Source organism: Dasypus novemcinctus, chromosome 22, assembly GCF_030445035.2.
Source record: "Dasypus novemcinctus isolate mDasNov1 chromosome 22, mDasNov1.1.hap2, whole genome shotgun sequence".
NCBI classification, from domain to species: Eukaryota; Metazoa; Chordata; class Mammalia; order Cingulata; family Dasypodidae; genus Dasypus; species Dasypus novemcinctus.
The window spans coordinates 75033325-75057453 of NC_080694.1; the positions used below are offsets into that span (position 1 = coordinate 75033325).

The window sequence follows — 24129 nt, forward strand, 5'->3', positions numbered from 1 at the left end:
ACTTTGTACCTAGGAGTGAGGTTTGGGTGTGCCCAGGAGCCAGGGGTGAGGACTGGGCACTGCCTGGGAGTCAGCAGAGGGGAGACCCCACTGGTGGCCCCTGGACAGTCCACAGGGGCCTGCTGGTGGCATTGGTGACACAAAGCCTTCCTGTCTCCACTGTGAGACCCTCGGTGCACTCTGTGTTATCCTGACCCCTGAGAGGGGTGTTCGCTCCTGAGTGTTTGGTTCTGTCCACCCCTGGGCAGCAGCCAAAGGAGGCCTGACCAGAGACAGCCAAGCTGCTGGACATGAGGGGCAGCCACACCTCGAGGTGCCCCAGGTGAGAGGGGTCAGTGCGAGGACCGGGAAGGGGTCAGGGTGGGCTGTCTGGAGTTGAGGGAGTGACCCAATGGGGTGGGATGTTGGGAACTAGAGCCTGGCAGGTGCAGTCTGTCTGTCCACCTGCTCTGCTCTGTGGAGGCCCAGCCTCCCATCCATGCGTGGGCTGCTGGCCTTGCTTGGGCCTTCCCTGCCCTCCCATCCTCAGGGCCTTCCTTCCTTTGCACTTCATGTAGGGAGTTGGCTCACCCACATGCCTTAGCTTTTGGTACACAGGTGTTGTTGGTCTTACTTTATTTTTCTCTGCTCTATCAGCAGTTCTTATTCTCAGTCTTCCTGCCCCCATAGGCAGCTACTCTCTAATGTTTTTCATACATCCTTGGACACAGGGACCCTCGACTATAGAAACAGGGCAGTATTTGTCCTTCTGCTTCTATTTTACCATAGCCCAGTACCCTGCTGTTAGACCCCATGCTGTGTATAGACTCCACCCTGGCTCCTCACTGCTGAGGAGGGTCCCACAGCACACGCCCACCACGTTCACACCTGCTCTCGGAAAGGACGTCTGCCTAGGACTACAAGAAACGCTGCTCACACTCCTGCATGATCCTGTGCAAGAGCCTCTCTGAGCCACACAAGGAGTGCGCAGGTGCTCACACCCAGAATTACTGAAGTATCACCAAATTGCTCCCCAGTTGGCTGTGCCAGTTTACTCTTCCACCAAAGAGGTGTGGAGATTCTACTATCGAACTTGCTGCATTTTAAAGATCTGATAACTGTAAAGTTTTATCTCAATATTCTTTCATTTTGGCTTTTTCTGGTTACCTGTAAGGTTGAGCATCTCTTCTGTACTTTCCTACTTATGCCCTTTGCCCATTTTCAATTTCCAGTCTTTCTTTTGTTGGTTTGCAGGAATTTATTGCATATTCTAGATATTAATCCCTTTAGACTTGAAAATATCATTCATTAACTATGACTATGATGCTTTTCATGAGAAAATTCTTGAATTTTGGTGATTAAATTTTGTCAAATTTTTACATGATTGTTTATGTTTTAGGGTCTTTTTTAAAGGATATTTTTACCACCTTAAGATCATAAATATATTCATATGTGTGTGTATTTTCCATTACTTATGTATTTTATCATTCATAAAACTTTAACTCACCTAGTGTGCAGAAGAGAACCAACTCTAGTTTCCTCTATCCCATGAGCCTGTTTTCCCACCTCCATCTAGTTACAGTTCACCATATTGCCACTGATAGGTTAAGTGGTATCACTCCTAGTAGACCAAATTTCCATGAACACAGATGCTGTTTCTGAGGGTCACAACTATGGCAGGGGAGGATCACTGGGGTGGGGTGTTGGTGGTGGGGGATGTGAGAAGAGGGGTGCACCTGGGCATGCCTCTACAGTACATGAATATGTCCAAGTGGTCAAGAGGCACCGTCTCAGTAGGTGCATAGCCATACAATAATCAAGGAATATTGTATTCCCATTCTGGGGATTCCTGCTACCTTCTCTAATAGAATGGCAAGAATCCCCTGAGTTGTTGGCAGTGCCTAGAGAAGGACAGACCATTACACAAGGCCATTGATATTGACAGTTGTACTTATGAGCCTTTTCTTGTGAAATTGAAACTTAGCCTAGTATTATATATTGCCTAAGGGTTACCTCCTGAGAGCCTCCTTACTGCTCAAATGTGGACTGTCTCCAAGCCAAATTCAGCATATAAATGCACTATCTTCACCCCAGCATGGGACATGACTTCTGTGACTGAACCTTCCTGGCACCAAGGGAATATTACCAAGCACCAACTAGTGATGCATCTGGAAAAAGACCTTGACCAAAAGGGGAAAATATTAAATACAAATGAGTTTCTATAGCTAAGAGATTTCAGAGTCGAGTCCTGAGGTTATGCTCATGCACATCTCAGCAGGATCTCATTGAAGCCACAGTGCCTCCAACAATGGGGCTCCTGAGGGCTCTAGAGACATCTAGACACTATAGGCTGGGCAGACAGCTCAGGAGTTTGGCACCCTGTCAGTGGGCCTTACTTTGGAATATATGCTCCAATGTAACAGAGTTACACTCATTTATAATTTCTCTAAACATAGCTCTTCTGCTCCTTTTACCTGAACCTATAATTACCACTATATCCATTATATATATGTCTTATGTCTTTGGTCTGTTCATATGCCAGTTGTGACCTGAATCTCAGCAAAGTTGCAACACCTACTCTCCAGTTCATTGGACTCACCGAGGACAACAAAGAAAAGAATGATAGACAATACCCATGCTTTAAAAAAGACTACCTACAACTGCAAGCAAGACATTTCCATGCATCTGCCCCATAGGATCCAAGCCCCCTCTCAGTCAGAAAGAGTGGGCATCACCATCCCCAAATTCCCAGATTGCAGAAAGAACAAACATGAATGCAACTATGGACTAAAGTAGACTTATTTTAGCAATGAAAGAGCTTGAATCATTGATATGAAGGCTGAGGCCACCAGAATTTCTGAGAAGAGGGAGAGGGAAGAATAGGTGTGACATGGGGGCATACTGGAGACACCAGAATTGTCCTGAATGTCATTGCAATGACAGATATAGGTGGTTATACACTTTGTCAAAACCTATAAAATTGTACAGGACAGAGTGTAAACTATAATGTAAACTAATCCATGCTTAATGGCAATGCTCTAATGTGTGATTATGAATTTTAACAAATATACCACACTAATGACAGATGCTGTTAATATGGGAAAATGTGGGAGGGGAAGGGAGTGGGGCATATGGGAATACCCTATAATTTATGTAAAATTTATGTAATCTAAAGTATTTTTAAAGAATAAAATGTATTAATAAAATAAAAGCAAGTGTATACTAAAGTTATCAAACTCAGATAAACATATCCCATTTTTTCCTTCAGACTCCAAGTTTTCTTGAAATTCTTTGTTAGAGTCATAGGTCATGTTTTAGTTTTGACCTTTAACACTACATTCTTTCTTTTCTTTTTTTTCAGATAGTTTCAAAGTGTCTATTTTCCATTGAGAGCGCTTAAATATTGTGTCAGGAGAAAATATTTTACAATGTTCCAATATCAAAATTGTGTCAAGGGGGAGCAGGTGTAGCTCAGTGGTTGAGTGCTTGCTTGTATAGAAGAGGTCCCAGGCTCATAGAAGAGATTCCTGGTTTTGAAAACTGTCGGCATGGTGGTTCATAATATTCCTTTGGGGGAGCAGATGTAGCTCAGTTGTTAAGCATTGGCTTTCTATGTAGGAGGTTCTAGGTTCAATTCCCTCTACCTCCAAAAAAAAAAAAAAGGAAAGAAATCACTGTAGAAAGAGGAGCAGATGTACATCAAGTGGTTGAGCATCTGTTTCCCAGTATGAAGTCCTGGGTTCAATCTTCAGTATGTTCTTAAAAAAAGGAAAATTGTGACAAAGTGAGAACCAGCATCAGAAGAGAGACACTGAGGCTACAGGACCTGGGACTCACACTGAACTCATTAGGTCACCCAGGCCATCTCAGCTCAGAACATGTGTTCATTTGACTGGACAAGTAGTATCACTGAGTATTTTATTACCTAATTCAGTAGCAATTCTCTTACATTCTACTGAGGTGGGCAGCTGCTCAGGTTTGAAACTTTTGTGGACCCTAGAAAATTATGCCTTTAAGTTAGCCTATGTACAACTATTTTATGTGGTATTTTTTGTTAGACTCCACAAAAGTGACCTTTTGATTAGATTATTTTTATTAGGTTTCAGTTTTGTATTTTTGATTAGATTATGGGACCCAGTGTTAGCCGCATGCTCTAAGGATAAAGGAATTTAAGGAACATGCCATAGGAGCTGATGCTAGGAGCACATGCACACACCTGGGAGCTAAGGGGGAAGCCCTGCCCCTGTGGACAGAATGGGGCTGAGGGGTTGGGCAGCCTGATTTGTAACTATGGGGATACTGGTTTGTATATCTCCTAATGGTTCCCCATCTGTGCTGGGGCTTCCTGAATTCCTGGGGATTCGGGTGGGTGCAGGGCCTGGCATGTGGAAGAAATTGGGGAGAAAGTTTCCATCCCCATACCTGATTCTGTGCTTTCTCTCCCCATTCAGAGTCTGAGGGATGCATGATGCAGATGTTTTCCTAGAGTCCTTGGATCTGGCAGGACATCTCAAGGCAGGGTGTAAAATTAAGGAAATCTAACCCCTGAAAGTTCAAAACTCTAATTTCAAGAAAGGGTAAGCATGACTCACAAAAGTCCAGGAAAATATCCCATTGGTAATTTTTTATACTGCCTAAATGCTGAAATAATTTACATTTTGGGAGCATTGGTTTGAACAAAATAGACTCATTTTTTTGTTTTTTGTTTTTTTTTGGATACTGGGGTCAGGGATTGAAGCTGGGACCTCTATGTGTGTAGCCAGCACTCAACCACAAAGCTACATCAGCCTCCCTGAGTTGGATTCTCATTTCTTTTCCTTGTTGTTTCTTTTTTTAAGCAGTCACAAGGAACTGAATGAGAAACTTCCCATGTGGGAGGCAGATGCTCAACCACTTGAGCTATAACTACTTCCCCAAAAATATATCATTAAAATTGATTTTGGACGAGAGGCAGGAATGAGTGACAGACGTGGTGTATGGAGGAGTCAGGTGAAGCCCAGTGAAAGCAGGAGATGCACACCGCTATCCTGGTCACTGGGTCCAGATTTCCAGGAGCAGCTGGAAGACTTCAGAGTCCCGTCTAACTTGATGACAGGAGGGAGGTACAGTAGTGGAGGCTGCCAACCTACGGAATGTATGGGGGAGACTGGACATCTAGGGAAACTGGGAAGGGACTAGGGGGCTTAGGTGTGTGGGGAAAAGAAAGTGGGAAACCAGGGCCAGGTGGGATGGGGGAGAGTGGACATAGCATCTCCCTCCATTCATCTTAATCATGCTCCCCTTTGTCCATCCATGCAACCACCTATCCCTCCATCCATCCACCCATCCCTCCATCCATCCACCCATCCATCCATCCCTCCGCCCCTCCATCCATCCATCCCTCCATCCCTCCATCCATCCTTCCGTTGCCCATCCATTCACCCATCCACCCGCCCATCATGCTCCCCTTTGTCCACCCATCCATCCACCTATCCATCCATCCATCCATCCCTCCCTCCACCCATCCGTCCAGTCATCATCCCTCCATCCATCAAATTATGTTTCTTTTTGTCCCTCCATCCATCCTTTGATGTAGCCATCCATCCTTCCATCAATCCATGCCTGCAACTGACATATGTGGAGGCCTCATCTGTACCACGCCCTGGCTTCTGTCCATAAACGAGGGTAAGTAAAAAGTTTTAGAGCTGTGCTGTCTAACAGAAGTGGCCATTGAGAGCCAAAATTGGTGCATGTGTGACTGAGCACTGAAATATTAAATTTTTATTTAGATTTAATTAACTTCAATTTGAAAACAGAAACAGCATAAAGTATCTTTCCTTAAACTCAGCTTTTTGTAAAGTAAGCAACTATATTTATATTTTACTAGTTCTAAAAAGCACATGAGAAGATGTTCAACATCACTAGTTAGTAGGCAAATGCAAATGAAAACAAAGAGATATCATTTCACACCTATTAGACTGGCTGCTAGAACAAAAAAAGAAAACCATAAGTGCTGGAGAGGATATGGAGAAATAGGAGTACTCATTCACTGCTGTTGGAATGTAAAATGATGCAGCCAATTTGGAGACTAGTTTGTCAGTTTCTCAGAAAGCTAAGAATAGAATTGTCATATGACCCAGCAATCCCACTACTAGGTGAATACCCAGAAGAATTGAAAGCAGGGACATCAACAGATATTTGCACACAAATTTGCATAGCAGCATTATTCACACTTGCCAAAAGCTGGAAGCAACCCAAGTGTCCATAAAGAAATAAATGGATAAACATACAAACAAAATGTGGTCTATACACACAATGTTATGTAGTTAAGGTGTGAGAAGGAATGAAGTTTTGACACATGCAATGACATGGAATCACCTCAAGGATGTGTTGTTGAGCAAATAAGCCAGACTCAAAAGGACAAATATTGATGATCTCACTGATATGAACTGAGGATCACGAGCAGACTCATGGAGGTAGACCCTGGAAGGTAGGTTACCAGGAGAGAGAAGGGGCATGTAGAGCACAGAGGTAATGCTTAACCGATGCAAAATTTATAATTTTGTTGGTTGTAATGGTTTGGAAATGGATAAAGGTGGTGGTGGCACAGTGATGAGGGTATAACTAATAGCTCTCAAGTGTGAGTTGAATGTAGATCGAAGGGGAAGTTTGGGCCACCCATGAGACTAGAAGGAAAGCTGGAGGTTAAATTGGGCAATTATATAACTCAGTGAATCCTACGGTGGCCGAAGACTGTAGTTGAGAATGCAAATATTAGAATATTATATATATATATATATATCCTTTCAGCATCTATAATAAAGGTATGTCACTAGTACAGGGTGTTGATAGTGAGGTGATATATTTGGGAAAATTCACCTAAAACATATTTCTATGAGATATGATTGCTGAGACCAGCTCAGCAATAAGTTTGCAAGAAGGAAGGCAACACAGGATTGAAGAAATAAAAGGACAGAAAGAAAGACAAGACAGAAAATAAAGATGGGACCAGGGGACTCAGCTTCTGGAACTGAGAGCCTCAACCCTAGTTTCCACATCGTATTTATTAGAAATTAGAAAGCAGTAGTTATCTATGTTTACTTTCAAAGGGCTTGTTTTTAAAGCTGCAGGACCTGCAATGCTAGGGAACAAGCCATACAAAGTTCAAATGCTTCCTCATCAGAAAGTTATCCTGCTGACCAGACAATGTTCCATCAAGTCAAGGCTGGTGTTCCTAAACCCACGTTTCTCATCTGCATTATGGAAACATTTCAACTTCAAGCCAGGTTCCCACATTCAAATTCAAGCTATTTTCCCACATCTCCACTTTTTTGTTTTTGCAAGGCAGTGAAGGCGGATTTGGCAATTCTTGCTGCTTCATACCCCAGAAGGTTTGTTGTGTGTATCTGAGGACTAAATACATACAAAACAGATGGGAACTGAAAATTAATATACCTCCTAGAAGACCCCTCCCCAACTCTTAATCCATATCATAAGGTTCAGGGATCTTAATGCATCCACAGTTCCTGTCATAGTTTGTGAGGCAGAAAGCAATTGCAAATGAGCATGTTGAATGCTTGTTATTTGGGCTTGTAATTGAGAAATATCTAAGCTTAAATTGTTTTTATGACCATGCAAATGTCATTTCACTGGTTTCTAAGGAATAGCACTGCTATTGTGTACACAGGGATCACAAAAAAAACTAGATATATTCCAATCACATTGTAGGCATAAGAACATATTTAGAGTTTGTAATTCTTCTACCAAGCTCAAAGCTCCATTTTATACATAATCTATAACTGCACTAGATTATACAACAACAAACAATAAGACTTCCAAATAACAGACATTTAATGAACAGACTTTCATTTCTCATGGGCTTAACGTTCCCAACCAGCAAGGCTATATAGGCCAGTACTCGATCAAAAATCACCTCATTTTCCCCAGTTTGTATAGTTTGAGGCATAGGCAATGACAAATTATTGCTATACCCCCATTTTGGGCTGTGGGGCAGCTGGAAGTTTAACTCATATTTTCAATGCCTTCATTGGTTTCAGTGTTGGAAATTTGGACCCGAAAGGTATCGGGAATGAAAGAAAGGGAAAGAAAGAAACTGAAAGGAAGAGAGAGAGAAAGAAAGAAAGAATGAGAGAGCTGAGATCAGGGGGTCTGTGAGTAGAAACTCCTCAGACTACTTTATTGTTCATAAGGGGCTCCAAATATACCCCAGTCTACATGAGAACAAGCAGCAACATGCAGTTAACTATTAGCATTACTCATAGTCTAAGAAATTTAAAAAAATTTATCTCAAGGTACAAAGTCTAAGTGTTCTATTTACTACAAAATGTTATCTGCTCATCTTTTCTTTCAGCCTTTTACAGCTTCATCTTGTTTACTGGGAACTCTTAATTACTGCATTCCTTAGGTTACAAGCATAGCCATGGAAACAGCACATCTCTCCTTATGAGACCACTATGCCTCAGTTTCCAACATTCCCCCCTTTTTGTTTTAGTCAAGGTGACTGTGCCTGCCTTAGGTTGCCCTCCTCTGAGAGTCTTACCCATCATTGACTACCAGCCAAGCTCTTTGACTTGGGGAAATTATTGAAGTGCTTTTGCTAGCACCAGAGTATTACATGCTCCATGACTGTTACACTTTGCAATTTTCTCGGAAAACACTATCCCGCACAGGCAAGAATCATGAGCATGAGAACAAATATGACTATCCCTATTCTTAAAGCTGACAGGAAATCCTGTCATTTCCATCCATTAATTGGGTTAAATTTTGTAATATATGAAATCATATCTCTGAAAATATCCTTTTCATTTACTACATGAATTTGATGAGACATATCCAATATTTTGTTTTGTAACTCTATTGTTTCTAGAGAGATATTACTTTTATGGCCTAATAAATGATCCTTAATTTTTCCCACACTATAGCTGATGAATTATATGCAAGTGGAGTCACACAGAAATTACTTTTTTTCCAATCACACCTCAACCTCTTTAACAAATTTAAATTATACAGCTGATCTCCAATATGTTTACACAGCTGATTCTAACTCATTAACTCTATCAATTACTAAAGAAAGTCTTAGCACATTGTAAAACAAAGCGATAGTGACATAGTTGGATATTAATTTTTGCAACAAACTAGCAAAATTTGGGACTGCTGTATACTACAACGTTGTTACTTTAACTTATAAGAGGTTGTTTCAGTGACACACTTTTTTATAATTATTAAAATCATAATTAATTGTACTTGTTTAATATTATGTTGAAATATTGGTAAATTTATATACTCTTAAGCATTCAGATGAACCTTCTACCCATACCACTTTAATTAACAGAGGGTTAAAAATCCTGTTAATTTTATAACACTTTTAAACACCTTCCACTCAACTTATAACATATTAAATGAACTCAACTATTACTTTAATTTTTCTGTCAAGGTAAAAGAACAAATCTCTTGTAACTAGTATGAAATAAAAAGCTTCTTTTCAGGATTTGATTTTGAGAAAGTAGGTTTGAACATTAATTTACTTTAAAACAGATAAGACCTTTACTTCCTTCAATGCTGAGGAAATGATGAGGTTAAAGCACAAGAAGCTATTTTGATAAAACAGACTTTCTTTGTATACTGATTATTCAGGATGAAAACTTTTCATAAACTTTTACCAAAATAGGTTAATGACTTGAGAGACTTTGAGAAAGAACAAAATTTTAACTTTACATTAGTATACTACTTGATACTAAACCTTTTAAAACTTTATAGACAGACCCATCAAATCTTGCTTAACTTTATAAAAAATTCTTTCCCACGAACCTTCTACACTTTCAATATTCATTCAGGTTTTGTCCCACACTCTACTCCTTCCTAATAATCAATCATTTTATCTTAGGACAAAATCATCCCCTGTTTCCTAAAACACACTCCATACATCTCTCATACATAAATTACTAAAACAATTTTGAAAACTCTTTCCAGACAAACTTCTTCTAACATATAATTACCATCAACACTAAATAAGCTTGTTAAAATAATGAACTTTTTTTCACTTAAAATATTAGTAGCACGCAATACCAGAAACAGTTTTTTAGAAGCAAGTTGGCACGGGAGGCTGGGGGCCAATAACTTTTCCTGTTATAAAATTACCTTTTATTATTAGTATTAAATCAATTCAGGTTTTGTTTAATAATGACTTTTTGGAATTACCAATTTAAATACCTTAATTTAAGCAATGCATTGTCAAACTTCTTATAATTATTTATAATTTTAAGACGAATTTTACCTTCAGAGTGTTGCAGAATTTGAGAGAGGTTCAATTATTTGCATATAGAAAGGCCAGGACTCAGGAATGATTTTGAGAAAGAAAAATGGTTTATTGATGGCTGGCCAGACTCGGGAGCTTTGTTTCAATCCTGAGCCCTGAACAAGATTTTTGAATCCCTTTTATACAGAGAGGAAAGGCCAAATGGTCCTTTTGTCTCAGTTCTCAATAGGCTTGAATTAGCATATATTTTTCACATCCTAGGTAAGCTTTTAGCATGGACTTCATACATTCTAGATAAGCTTTTAGCATATTTTGTTTGCATTTCCCCTGAATACTTAAAGTTTATACACCTTGCATTGTTAAACTGTTTCCTGGGACTGGAGTCATTGCCATTGTCACCAAGGGCAGGACTGTAGCCTCTTACCATTTCACACCCACAAGTCAGACAGTTTAGGTTATCTCTGAAGAGACAAAGAGCCTCCCACCCATAACTCACATCATATCTCCCCTTTGCCAAAGTTTAACTTGTTAAGCTTTGGCATAATTATTGTTGGACCTATGAGGTGGATGGCTGTTTGTTGCTTTATTGATTATTTAAAATCTTTAGTGTAACACCCAGGACTGTTTTTAGAAGTTTAGAACTTTTCATTCTGGACAGCAGAATCCTGGGGCGGAGGCCCCTGCAGTCATCCTGCGGCCACCCGTGGTCACGTGGGTTTCCAGTCAGGTTCCAGATCCATCTATTAATATTATTTTACTCTTAAAGAGTTTACACCTTTAATTTAAAAGGGATTCTGAAGGGGGATGATCGCTTTTCTGTAACTGCTTCCTGCTGGCCATGGGCTGTAGTCATTGCCTAATAAGGTGTAAAACTCTTATTTTATTTTAACTGGAGGAAGATGGATCTGGCATTCTGTACGAAGTTGGATGAAGTCTTCATATGGTTAATAAGATGTTCATTCTGAAAGAAACAATCTTAATCAAAAATTTGGAATACCTGTTTCTAAAAGAGGGCACTGGACCACAGACGCAGACAAGTCAGGGGCTTAGAAAGATGGCACTCCTGGCACCATATTGCTGGCGGGAACAGCATATATATTCTTTTTTTAAGTTATTTATCTTTAGAGAGAAATTGCAACAGACACTTAGTTTTGTCTGAAGCCACATTCCAAGCTGTTCAATGATTGGCACTCATTCACTCTGTCAGATGCTCCTGGTGAACTGGCACTCCCTGGGCAATGGGCTTCATTCAGGATTAGAACACCAAGTTGGAAATTCCCTTAGTTTTCAGCTGTGGGAGTGATCAAAACTACAGAATAAAGGTTTTCTACACTTTGGTTTTAATTGAATAATTTCTAGCAATTTTGACTTGTTCAATAGGTGACTCACCATTAGCAAGCAAGCCTCACCCTTGCTACACAGTAAAGTAGAATAAAGTTGACTGAGCCTGGCTGAGACTGCCACCCCATTCTATAGACATGTTTATTAACTGTTTAGAAAATGAATTCACTAGGAATTTAACATATCCAATATACTTTCACATTTGATCCAAAACAAAGAAGATAACATTATAATTATTAGGCATACATTTAGCACAGGATAAGAGTACAGCACTTAATATTAATTAATGTATTATTACTTAATGCAAAGGATTTAGAGTTGCAGTTAATAGTTTTAAGTTTCAGGTTTGTAATACTTTACAGGTTGTCTCTCCATGAAAGCAGTCCATAATGCCAATTGTGTTTAAGGTTTACTTACAGTATCCTGGTATCATGGCTCCACTTAGCATGTTCTTCAACGCAGTGAGCAAGTCGCAGCATCCTTAATCTTAGAGAGGTTTTTCAGTATTCTACTAGCCTGGTGCATAGTGCTCTCTGGCACTATGGAACAGTGCCAGTCTGGAGGCGATATCCATTGCACACTTGGCTGTACCGAGTCATCACTGGCTGCTGCAGGAGCTTGAAACTGCAACATAGTTTCCATAGACTTCAGGAGCAGAACCAGAGGCTGATACAGCAAATATCTTTAATTGAGGGGTCAGTGACCAGCATAGCCAATAACTCACATGGAGAGGCCATCTGTAATGTATTCAAGGCCTGGTTTGAATGCACAAGAGTTTGACAGTGTTAAAGTTTATTCCTTGTTTTTATATATATTTTAAACAATTTAATGCAACACATATATCAAATGACTGTTTACTTACACAATTTTACCATGAAGATAACAGTAGGTACTTTACTTTACTAATAGAGGAGTAAAAATTTTATTTTTCATTGCTAAAATGGAGAGAGGATTTCAAATAGAATCAAGATAACTTTTTATTACCATTTACTTACATATGTACTTTGTGGTGGCCTTCAGACAGGTTTTATCATGAAGTTATTTTTGCTACCAATACCAATCCAAGTTTTTAGTTAACAATGACTTCTAGAACTAGAACTATTTAAACATTTTCAGTTTAAACATTTTCAGTTTGGAAGATGTTTTACAAACTCTATAATTGACTATAACCACATCGACTAGCCACCTCATATTTAAACAAACTTATTAAATTACAATTACCAACCAAAGAAATTTACTCTATTTATTTGAGAGCATATCTACAATCTTTTTCCTTTAGCCTAATTTCACCAATGTGAACTTATAGATGTATGAAATCTAAGGATTTCATATATATGTTAATTTAGTTTATAAATTAATTATGGGAGATTACACTCAAGTTAAATAAAATTGAAACCATTATAGTTTATGCAAGGAATGTTCTCTTTTTCCCTTACAAGAAGCTAAAAACTTCTTTTCCTTGTTTAAGTTATGAAAATGAATAACATAAAAGCATACTTACTATCAGGTTTTAAAACACATTACACAATTACTTAATTTGTTTAATCATAATCCAGGAAAGATCTCTCCATAGTTTTTATGGACTTTTCTTTACTTATTGAAATTTATTAATAGAGCCACTAATTACCTTTATTTTGTTGGAAAGAAATGTTCTGGCAGAAAATAAGGCTCACCAGATTATGGAGAAGAAAAGAATTAATTCTCAATCTTGCAAGAAGGGGTGCAGACCCAGATATGGCTGGCACCCCGAATGAAGAAAAATGACACAATTTATACCCCTAAGCCTAGCACGCAAGCGCTTCCTCTGTTTCTCCATAGATTGGATACTCCAGAAGTTACAGCTTATCTGAGAAGATCTAACATTCCTGCACAAAAGTTTGTGATTTAACTGCTTCCTCTATCACATTCTAACCATTTTAGTTTTTACCTGCTCCCCTTTGTTAAATAAAGAATAGAATTTAGTGCTGAAATGGCACCGACCTAGCTCCTTTATGGGCATCCTTCCACTGCCCATAGGACTGGCCTAAGCTGGTCTCCTCCACTGCTGTCCAACCCGGGAGTGGGAGACTGAGGCAGCAGGCTGCCAGGTTACACCAATCAACATTTTTTTTCCTTTATGTGAAAACTAACCTTATCTTTGTTTGTTTGTTTGTTTGTTTTTACATTTTATGGCTGACAAAAGGTTTAAATTGGGAAATTACAGGGCAAAATGATTCTTAATTCCCTAGCCTGGTAGATAGGTTTAATCTGCCACACCTAGTCTTGCCTTTAAAGCTCTTGCAAAGAGGAGGCCCTTTCCCTTGTTTCTATAATCAGATTTCTATATGACTTTTTCATTCTGCGTAGTTTATTTTGGGCTTTAAGAATATTTACATATATAACTGCATATTTAATTTTAACAATTTGAATAGATCTCTTTTAAGAATTTTCATTTGTTAATTTGATATTATTATCCTGATATGAAGACATACACTGAGCAAATGGGCAGACACAAAGAGTTAGACACAGAAACACAACTCATTGATATTACTTATAATTGGCATTATTTTATATTCTGTTTAGCTTAATTTGGGGTCCAGAAATATATATTACTTATATAACTGCATATTTAACCTCAACAATTTGAGCAAATAGGCAGACATGAATAGCTTGACACAAAAACATAACTTTAGTTACTTTAAACTTCTAATTTTTACAAAACAAGCGTGACTGCAAAACATTTCAAAGCCTCCTGAAACTTTTCTTAATTTGCACTATGACTGTGTGATTTTACACTATGACCATGCAGTTTTACACTAGAATTTTTTTTCTTAATTAATGGATTGTAACCAAAATGTTCTCAATGATTAGCACTATTTTTTTGTTACAGAACTTTATATTTTACTTTGAATTTAGCAGAATTTTGGATAAGCAACAAGATTAATTTTATATATATTTACTGAGGCTATTTGAAGTCTCAGGGAGACAGACTGGTTTCTCTTATGAATTGCCACTCTACGAACACTGACTGTCAAGGCAGGAGACTTCTCCCCCTCCACCCCCCTTTTTGATTTTGGAGATAATAAAACTCCAGTGGTAGGTTCACCTTATTCCATCAGGCAGCAATTTATTTAGTTTACACTTGAATTCATGAGAGAAAGGGTTACTAATACCAGGACAGGAGACAGTGATGTCCCTGCTCTTCTCTGGCCTGTAGGGACAGAAGCTATTATGAAATAACCATAGGCAAAGGCAAGGGGTGAGGTTAGGCTTGAAGTAACCATAAACAAAGGAAATGTTAGTTTAGAATTTACACTTCAATGATAGTTTCAGGCTAAATTCACCCCGCTATAATTTTGGTTATTATCTTTTCACTGTTTTATAATATAAATGCACTTATAAATGATTTTAACTTAGTTACAGTTTTTATTAATTTTTTTTAAAAACTTAATTTTATAACACTTTTAAACACCTTTCATTCGACTTATAACATACTAAATGAACTTAACTATTACCTTAATTTTTCTTTTCAGCTGAAAGAATAAATCTTGCAGTTAGTTTGAAATAAAAAGCCACTTTTCAGGATTTGATTTCTGGAACATAATATTCTTTTAAAAGAAGTAAGACCCTTTCTTCTTCAAACACAGAGGAAATGATGAGGTTAAAGCACAAGAAGCTATTTTGATAAAACAGATTTTCTTTGTATATTGATCTTACTCAATTTTAATCATAAAAATTTTCCTTCTGCAACCCTTCTACACTTGTCAGTATTCATTCAGGTTTTGTCCCACACTCTACTTTTTCCAATAATCAATCATTTTATCTTAGGACAAAATCATCTTGTTTCCTTAACAATAAAAACACATTCCATATATCCCACATAATAAGTTATCAGGCAAACTTCTTACAACATATAATTGCCATTAATAATAAACAAGCTTGTTAAAATAATGAACTTTTCTTCACTTTAAATACTTAGTAGCATGTAATACCAGAAACAGTTTTTTGGAAGCAAGTTGGCAGGGGAGGCTGGCTGCCGAAGAAAAGTTTTCTTGTTATAAAATGACCTGTTATTATTATTATCAATTCAGTTTTTGTTTAATAATGACCTTCTGCAATTAGCCATTTAAATACCTTACTTTAAACAATGCTTTGTTAAACTTTTATAATTATTTATACCTTTAAGACAAATTTTACCTTCACAGAACACATTCTCTTACTTAAAGTTACTACAATACCTTCTAAGAACCTGGGCAGAATGCAAATGTATTTTGGCTTTGACACCCTATAAGGGAACTTTACTGAATTTATTCTGATTCTGCTTTTCACCCCCTTCACTTCCCCTCCCTCCAGGCATTCGGGTGCACAACAATCAAACAGGAATGCTGCTTATAAATAGAAGGTGTGGACTCACTGGAAAGGGGCAAGCCACTCCCCCCTTTTCAGCTTTCAGCCAAAATGGGCAGACAGAGCCTACTCAAATTTGGCAACTGTCCCAGGGACCCAGCCACCCTGACTGGGGCAGCCCCAACAAACTTGGGTGCTGTGGCGAGGACACAGATGGCCTCCAAGCCCCAGCAAAGGGGCAGACCAGAGACAAGACAGGAGAGCATGCACAAACATCTAGACTCCACAAACATCCAGACTCCTCAGTTTTGCCCCATAATCATTTCACCCCCTTGCCAATGGCAAGGGAGGGCTCCAGCTCAACTTAATTCTTGTTTACATAACCACACAACTCCAACACTAGCATTGAGCTGACACAGACAGAAGCACAAAGGTCACTAATCTGAACCACAAGTTCTATATATATTTTTTCAGCATGGCTGCCCCCACAGCCATCATAAACCGTAGAACACCTAACATTCGGTATAAAGCAAATTCATTCACAATTTAGCACCATAACAAAAGATTTCAGCTAGACTTTTCCCATTGTTTAACTTTACTCCCAGACCAAGCTCCACTAGAAAAGCTGATCCATTTTCCTGTAACCAAGTTTTTGTGTTGTTCTTAAATCCAGACCAATTTCCAGGATGTTAGTACTCAAACCTATGAACAGCCCTTCCTATTAAAATCAAGCCTCCACTCCTTTAGTAGATATAAGACTAGTACCAGATTCTAACATGCAGTTAGACAAACTCAAAACACCAGGGCTTTTCCCAGTTTTTCTCCAGGACATTAGGACTCAAACCTGTAAACAACCCTTCCTATTAAAATCAAGACTCCACTCCTTCAGTGGATGTGAGACCAGTACCAGCTTGTAACATGCAGTTAGACAAACCTAAAACACCAGGGCTTTTCCCCGTTTTTTCTCCTTTTCCCAGGCCTAGAGAGAATGGCTTCCCCCCAATTTCTGGGGCTAGAAGGGTTCTCTCAGGAAGTGATCAGTCTCCCCTTCCTAGCAATTAAAGCTAGGGCTTTCCAGACTGTGTTCACCTAGGGAGTCTTACCTTTTTCCATATTTGGAGTTCTTTTTCATTCCCAGAATCTTTCTCTTCAGACCTTCCATTGCCCTTGATTTTTGTCAGGAAGATTCTGGTGGAGCCCACATCTTTTCTGGACTAAATTTAATCCAGGGGCACCCAGATTTGGGGTTCACCCAAGTCCTCCTGGCTTCCTCAGGGATTTGGAAGGCACAGCAAAATGTTACCATCTCTGGCCTTCGTTTGCAGTCCCACCAGAATCACCAAAAATGTTGTAGAATTTGAGAGAGGTTCAATTATTTGCGTATAGAGAGGCCAGGACTCAGGAATGATTTTGAGAAGGAAAAATGGTTTATTGACTGCCAGCCAGACTCAGGAGCTTTCGGTTTCAATCCTGAGCCCTGAACAACATTTTTGAATCCCTTTTATACAGAGAGGAAAGGCCAAATGGTCCTTTTGTTTCAGTTATCAATAGACTTGAATTAGCATATATTTTTCACATCCTAGGTAAGCTTTTAGCATGGACTTCATACATTCTAGATAAGCTTTTAGCATATTTGGTTTGCATTTCCCCTGAATACTTAAAGTTTATACACCTTGCATTGTTAAACTGTTTCCTGGGACTGGAGTCGTTGCCATTGTCACCAAGGGCAGGACTGTAGCCTCTTACCATTTCACACCCACAAGTTAGACAGCTTAAGTTATCTCTGAAGAGACAAAGAGCTTCCCACCCATAGCCCACATCAAGAGAACACATTCCCTTACTTAAAGCTACCACAACACCTTCTACAACTTGCCACGTGCATTTAAGTCCCAAGAGTTTATAAAAATTAGCAATCCTATTTTAGGACAAAACACACCTTTTAGAAAAAACTTATTAAATTTCAGTCAGCATTCCCACAAACTTTTAACCTTCTTTAATATTCATTTAACTTTTACATCCTTCATTTATCCTGTGATGAAAAACTATTCATTTCAATCTAGGCAAGAACAACTTTTTATGAAAAGACTTATAGTAATTTTGTTAATCAATACTTGCAATTTTTATTGATGTGGGCTATGGGTGGGAGGCTCTTCATCTCTTTGTAGATAACTTAAGCTGTCTGACTCGTGGGTGTGAAACGATAAGAGGCTGCAGTCCTGCCCTTGCTGACCAAAGAAAGGACTCCAATCCCAGGAAACAGTTTGGCAATGCAAACTCTATAAACTTTAAATATTCAAGGAAATGCAAACCAAATTTGCTAAAAGCTTATCTAGAATGTGTAAGGTCCACACTAAAAGCTTACCTAGGATGTGGAAGATATATATGCTAATTCAAACCTATTGAGTACTGAAGCAATGAACAATTTAGCTCTTCCTCTGTATAAAAAGAACTCAAAATTCTTGTTCTTGTTCTGTATAAAAAGAACTCAAAATTCTTATTCTGGGCTCGGGTTTGCAACAGAAAGCTCCCGAGTCCTGCTGGCCATCAATAAACCATTTTTCCTTCTCAAAATCATTCCTGAGTCCTGGCCTTTCTATACACAAATAATTGAACCTCTCTCAAATTCTACAACATTATCATTGTAGAGATCTTATTAACATTTAAACTTATGTATTAATATAAGTGCTTATTTAAATTTTGGCCATTTTAATAGGGCTCTTTTAAAACTTTTCATTTATTAATTTATATTACCATCTGGAGGTATTCAAAATATACATTGACATTGAACAAACAGACAAACACAAAAGAATTAAAACACACCAATAGAAACATACAGTTTACAATTGACTCATCATTCTTACTTTCTTACTTTTTTGGTATAGCCATTTTTAATATTTTTTCTGCAATCCATGTTGCCTGTAACATGCAAGCTTGTGCTTGGAAACATTTTTATTAGTTATCAGCAATTAGTTAAGATAACTTAAGCAGCATAAATGTAGTTAAGCTCTTATTTAGCATTTAGAACACATTTTTTGGATTACTACTCTGTAAGACTATACTAAAACTTGAAGTTCAGGAGTAAATTCTTGATTTAAAACCAAAAATTCCTTTTAACACCTTGATAAAATTTTGTACTACTTTTATTATTTTGATTAAATAGGTCCAATCAGAATTAGCATGGAAACAAAACAGAACACCAATGTTGCCATCTATCTCCTGTTCCAGCAGTTTAATTCTATTAACCCCCACTAGTCCACAGCTACACTGTCATGTAGACAGCAGGGGGTTTACAGAGTTGCTGCCAGAATAATTTCCTTATCTTAGTTAACACTTTAACAGAGAGTTTTCTTACAAGCCTGATTTCAATAACAAGGACTTTGTTTACTATTTTTGCCTGTTTTAAATCTTTCAATAGTTTGAAAGGTAGTGGCTGAGGATGAAACTCAACACCCCTTGTGGATTATTTGTATCTGGTGGTATCACATGTAATGTTACTGGGAAAGCAGGTAATAATTGTTTAACATAAGGCAAATCATCGGCAACATCTGAAAACATTTCTAACTTAGGCTTAGTTGTTGTAGCAGTTGAGAGAGGTTCAATTATTTGCATATAGGAAGGCCAGGACTCAGGAATTATTTTGAGAAGGAAAAATGGTTTATTGCCGGCCGGCAGGACTCAGGAGCTTTTGCTTTCAAACCCAACCCCCAAACAAGATATTCAAGTTCCTTTCATATGGGGTGGGGAGTCAAATGGTGCTTTTATCAAAGAAAACTACTTTCTTTGTTAGTAAAGTCTTTTCCTGAGTACCAGGTAGGTTTTGAGTTAACATATCACCCACACCTGAGGTGAGCTTGAATTAGCATCTTGCCCACATTCCCTCTGGATGCAACCTTGAATACACATTCAGTCTTACATCCTTTCTGAACATTCAAAACCCATATCACTTCACTGGATTTCTAGAGACTAGGCACACTTGGATACAGAATTAGATGATTTTGAATTTATGCACAGGCTATATTATATTTCCTATTTGAGGCCAAGTCCAAGTTCCCTTAAGTTTCAGCATCACTGCCATCAGAGTTTCCCTGGACTGACTGGAACGTATATAGAGTTTGCATTGCTAAATTGCCTCCAGGGACTGGAGTCCTTGCCATGATCACCAAAGCAAGACTGCAGCCTCTTACCATTCCACACCCACAAGTCAGGAGAGACAGTTTAGGTTAAGATTATCTCTGAAGAGACAAAGAGCCTCCCACCCATAGCGCACATCATAGTAACAGAAGGCAATTCAGTAGGTGCAGAAGGTTCTACTAGATACACAAAAGATATTTCATTAGGACACTTCACTGAACTTTTGTTGATGAAAGGGTTAATATCAGGATGAGGAAAAAAAACCCTGACGGTTCCCCATTTGCCTCAGGCTCCTGTTCTTGTTCCAATTTACTTTCTTTCATTTCAAATTTTCTTAAGGGCTTAGAAAATATAGTATTTTCAGCTTTCTCTCCTTCTTCAGATTGTAAAGGATCTAAAGCTGCTGCTATTTGGTGGCGTAAGGCCCATACTGATAATGGAATGAATTCTCTTTTTTGATATGTTCTTCATAATGTTGTAGAATTTGAGAGGTTCAATTATTTGCGTATAGAGAGGACAGGACTCAGGAATGATTTTGAGAAGGAAAAATGGTTTATTGACGGCCAACCGGACTCAGGAACTTCCTGTTGCAAACCCGAGCCTCAAATAAGACTTTCGAGTTTCTTTTATACAGAGAGGAAAGGTTAAATGGTCCTTTTGTTTCAGTTCTCAATAGGCTTGAATTAGCATATATATCTTCCACATCTTAGGTAAGCTTTTAGCATGGACTTCATACATTCTAGATAAGCTTTTAGCACATTTGGTTTGCATTTCCCCTGAATATTTAAAGTTTATAGACCTTGCATTGTTAAACTGTTTCCTGGGACTGGAGTCATTGCCATGGTCACCAAGGGCAGGACTGCAGCCTCTTACCTCAAACACCCACAAGTCACAGACAGCTTAGGTTATCTCTGAAGAGATAAAGAGCCTCCCACCCATAACCCACATCAATAAAGCTTTCATTATGCATCTCCACTGTTTCAAATTTAAAACATTAGACCCCTGAGGCTGAAGCCAGCAACAATGCTTTTGAATTAAAGCAAACAATACCAGTAATTCATAGCTTTTTACAGGCACCCCATTAACTGTCAGTAAAGTTTTTAACACTTGTGAATATGCTTCCACCGTCCCATTTGATTACCCATTATCCTGAGGACATCGTGGAAATGTTACTTACTTATGTAATCTTGAAGACTCGAGTCACTCTGTTTTGGATGTCTCACTTGACCCTCAATGAATTCTTTTCTGTGGTTCCCAATAATGATTTGGAAGACTCACTTCTTTGGGCCTCCACCAGATGTTGGAGATTTGAACACAAAGGGTATCAGGAATGAAAGAAAGAGAAAGAAAGAAACTTTCTGAAAGAAAAAGAAAGAGAAGGAGAAAGAACAAGAGAACTGGGAGCAGGGGGTCTGTGAGTAGAGACTCCTCAGACCACTTTATAGTTCACAATGGGCTCTATATATACCCCAGTCTACGTGAGAACAAGTAGCAACATGCTGTTAACTATTAGCAATATTCATAGTCTAAGAAATAAAAAAAAACTTATTCAAGGTACAAAGTCTAAGTGTTCTATTTACTACAAAATGTTATCTCCTCATCTTTTCTTTCAGCATTTACAGCTTCATCTTGTTTGCCCAGAACTCTTAATTCCTGCATTCCTTAGGTTGCAAGCATAGCCATGGAAACAGCACATCTCTCCTTGTAAGACTACTGTGCCTCAGTTTCCAACAACTGTTAGCATCTTTACTGGACCTGGGGCTTCAACTCAATGTTGAATTTAAGCTTAGTCCATTGTTGTGCAGATTCATTTTCTAGTCAGAAAATAATAACTGTTTTGTTGTAAGAGTCCTGATACAGTGTCTGTACCAGTGAAAGCATACTTTACCCTCCCAAGAGCAGGAGGGGACCAATGTCACAGTCACTGGAGTGAACATTAAGGACACTCATGGGTGATGTCCATGAGCTGTTGGCAAGCAACAGGCAACCAGAACCGCTGGGATAGTCAACACAAGGTTTGGTGCTCACAATATTTGCCTTTCTGGTGGAGCCACTCTGCTTCTTCTCAGGTCTGCATGGTATGGCTCTGGATCATCATGAGGGCATCTGCCTCAACAGTCCTAAGAGAGGTGTTAGAAGACTGGGCAGGGATGTGATAGTTACCTGTCACTGCTGGCCAGTATCGCAGATGTTCTTCCACATATTTCTCCACCATAATCACAACAGTCCTATGTTTTTGTCTTGTTTTTAGGATTTTCAATCCACTCCTAGATAGAGATGGCAGTCTTCAGAGTTCCCAGACACTATTGGGGTAAGCCTTTCACTTTCAGCAGGGCTTCTTATGCTGTATACAATTGCTTTTTTTATATTGTACTTTTGACCCCTTCACAGAGCTGTGACTAAAACTCAAGGGGTACTTATTTAGAATGCTGCCTTTGCCACAACCCCAACCAAAGCCAATATAGGAGCTGGCCCCATCCAATTCACAGGCTAAGTCAATGTCCACCTTCTTCCTCTTTTTCTATTTTTTTTATTTTTTTAAAGCAGCCTGATGGAAGTCCTCCTACTCCCTGAAGGACCTATCCTAATTAACACATACAATGGTTTTAATATTTGAGCTAAGTGAGAGATGAAAGATTTTTAGTATTCCAACAATATTACAAACTCCATTAACATGAGAAAACATTGTACTTTATCAATTACAGCAGAAGGTATAGTTCTGTCTTAACCAACTAAACAACATTTAAGAATTTGATAGAGCAGCAGGGACCTTGGAGCGTGTCCCAATTGTTTGCCTATTTCAGGCTTTTAAGATAAGATAGTATTGTCTCTGATGTTTCTTTTGATTTTGAAAAAAGGATTACTGGTTAACAAGAGGTCCTCAGTAGGGTTTCAGCCACAGATTTCTTCTATGCGGCCAGATTCTTTTCCACCAGGCCAGGGCAGATGGTTGGGCTATGCACACAGCCTTGGGGAAGCACTGCAAAAGTTCATTGTTGACTTTTCTACAGGTAGGAGAATGCAAGCTGGCTTGACTTGCCTAAGGAAATACTAAAGAAAGTCTTAGCAAGTTTTAAAACAAAGTGAAAGTAACACAGTTGGATATTAAATTTTGCAACAAACTAGCAATATTTGGGCTGCTACATACTACAATTGTGTTACTTTAATTTATAAGAGTTTGTTTCTGTGACACATACTATTAAATAATTACAACCATGATTAACAACATTGTATTTTTGTCTAATATTATGCTGAAGCATTGGTAAATTTCCAGGAATTTTATACACTCTTTAAGTATTCATATGAATTTTTATTCATACAACTTTAATTAACAGAGGGTTAAAGGATCCTTTTAATTTTTAACACTTTTAAACACTTTCCATTTAACTTATAACATATTAAAAGAACTTAACTATTTCATTATATTAATTTTTTAAGGCAAAAGAAAAAATCTTTTCCAAGAATTTGAAATAAAAATATATTTTTCAGGATCTGATGTTGAGAAAGCAGGTTTGAACATTATGTTTCTTTAAAATGATGAGATTTGCTTTTTAAAAAACCAAGGAAACAATAAGGTTAAAGTACAAGAAGCTATTTTGATAAAACAGACTTTCTTTGTATACTGATTATTCAGGAGAAAAACTCTTTATAAACTTTTACTAAAACAGACTAATAACTTGAGAAACTTTGAGAAAGAACAAAATTTTAACTTTGCATAAATATACTATTTGATACTAAAGCTTTTAAAATTTATAGGTAGACCCATCAAATCTTACTCAACTTTTTTAAAAGATTTTTTTTCTCTCCCCTTCTCACCCCAGTTGTCTTCTCTCTGTGTCTGTTTGCTGTGTGCTCTTTTGTGACCACTTCTATCCTTATCAGTGGGAATCTGTGTTTCTTGAAACAGTCTGTTAGAAACAAGTTGGGAGGGGAGGCAGCTGCCAACAAGTTTCCTGTTATACAATTACTTTTGTTATTATTATCAATTTAGTTTTTGTTTAATATTGACTTCTTCGAATTAACCATATAAATACTTTAATTCAAACAATGCTTCCACAGACTTCTTAAAATTATTTATAACTGTATAGACTACAATT

General features: G+C 38.2%; 1 protein-coding gene and 1 long non-coding RNA gene across 2 annotated transcripts in view; both read left to right on the forward strand.

Moving 5' to 3' along the window:
* Positions 1-24129, forward strand: part of LOC101442557 (saoe class I histocompatibility antigen, A alpha chain-like) — a 1048500-nt gene that overhangs the window by 698080 nt on the left and 326291 nt on the right. The gene's annotated exons all lie outside the window — the stretch shown is intronic.
* On the forward strand, positions 4457-22337 carry LOC131275381 (uncharacterized). The gene is made up of 3 exons (XR_009182833.2): positions 4457-4556; positions 5555-5643; positions 22284-22337. It is a non-coding gene; the product is annotated as an uncharacterized lncRNA (long non-coding RNA).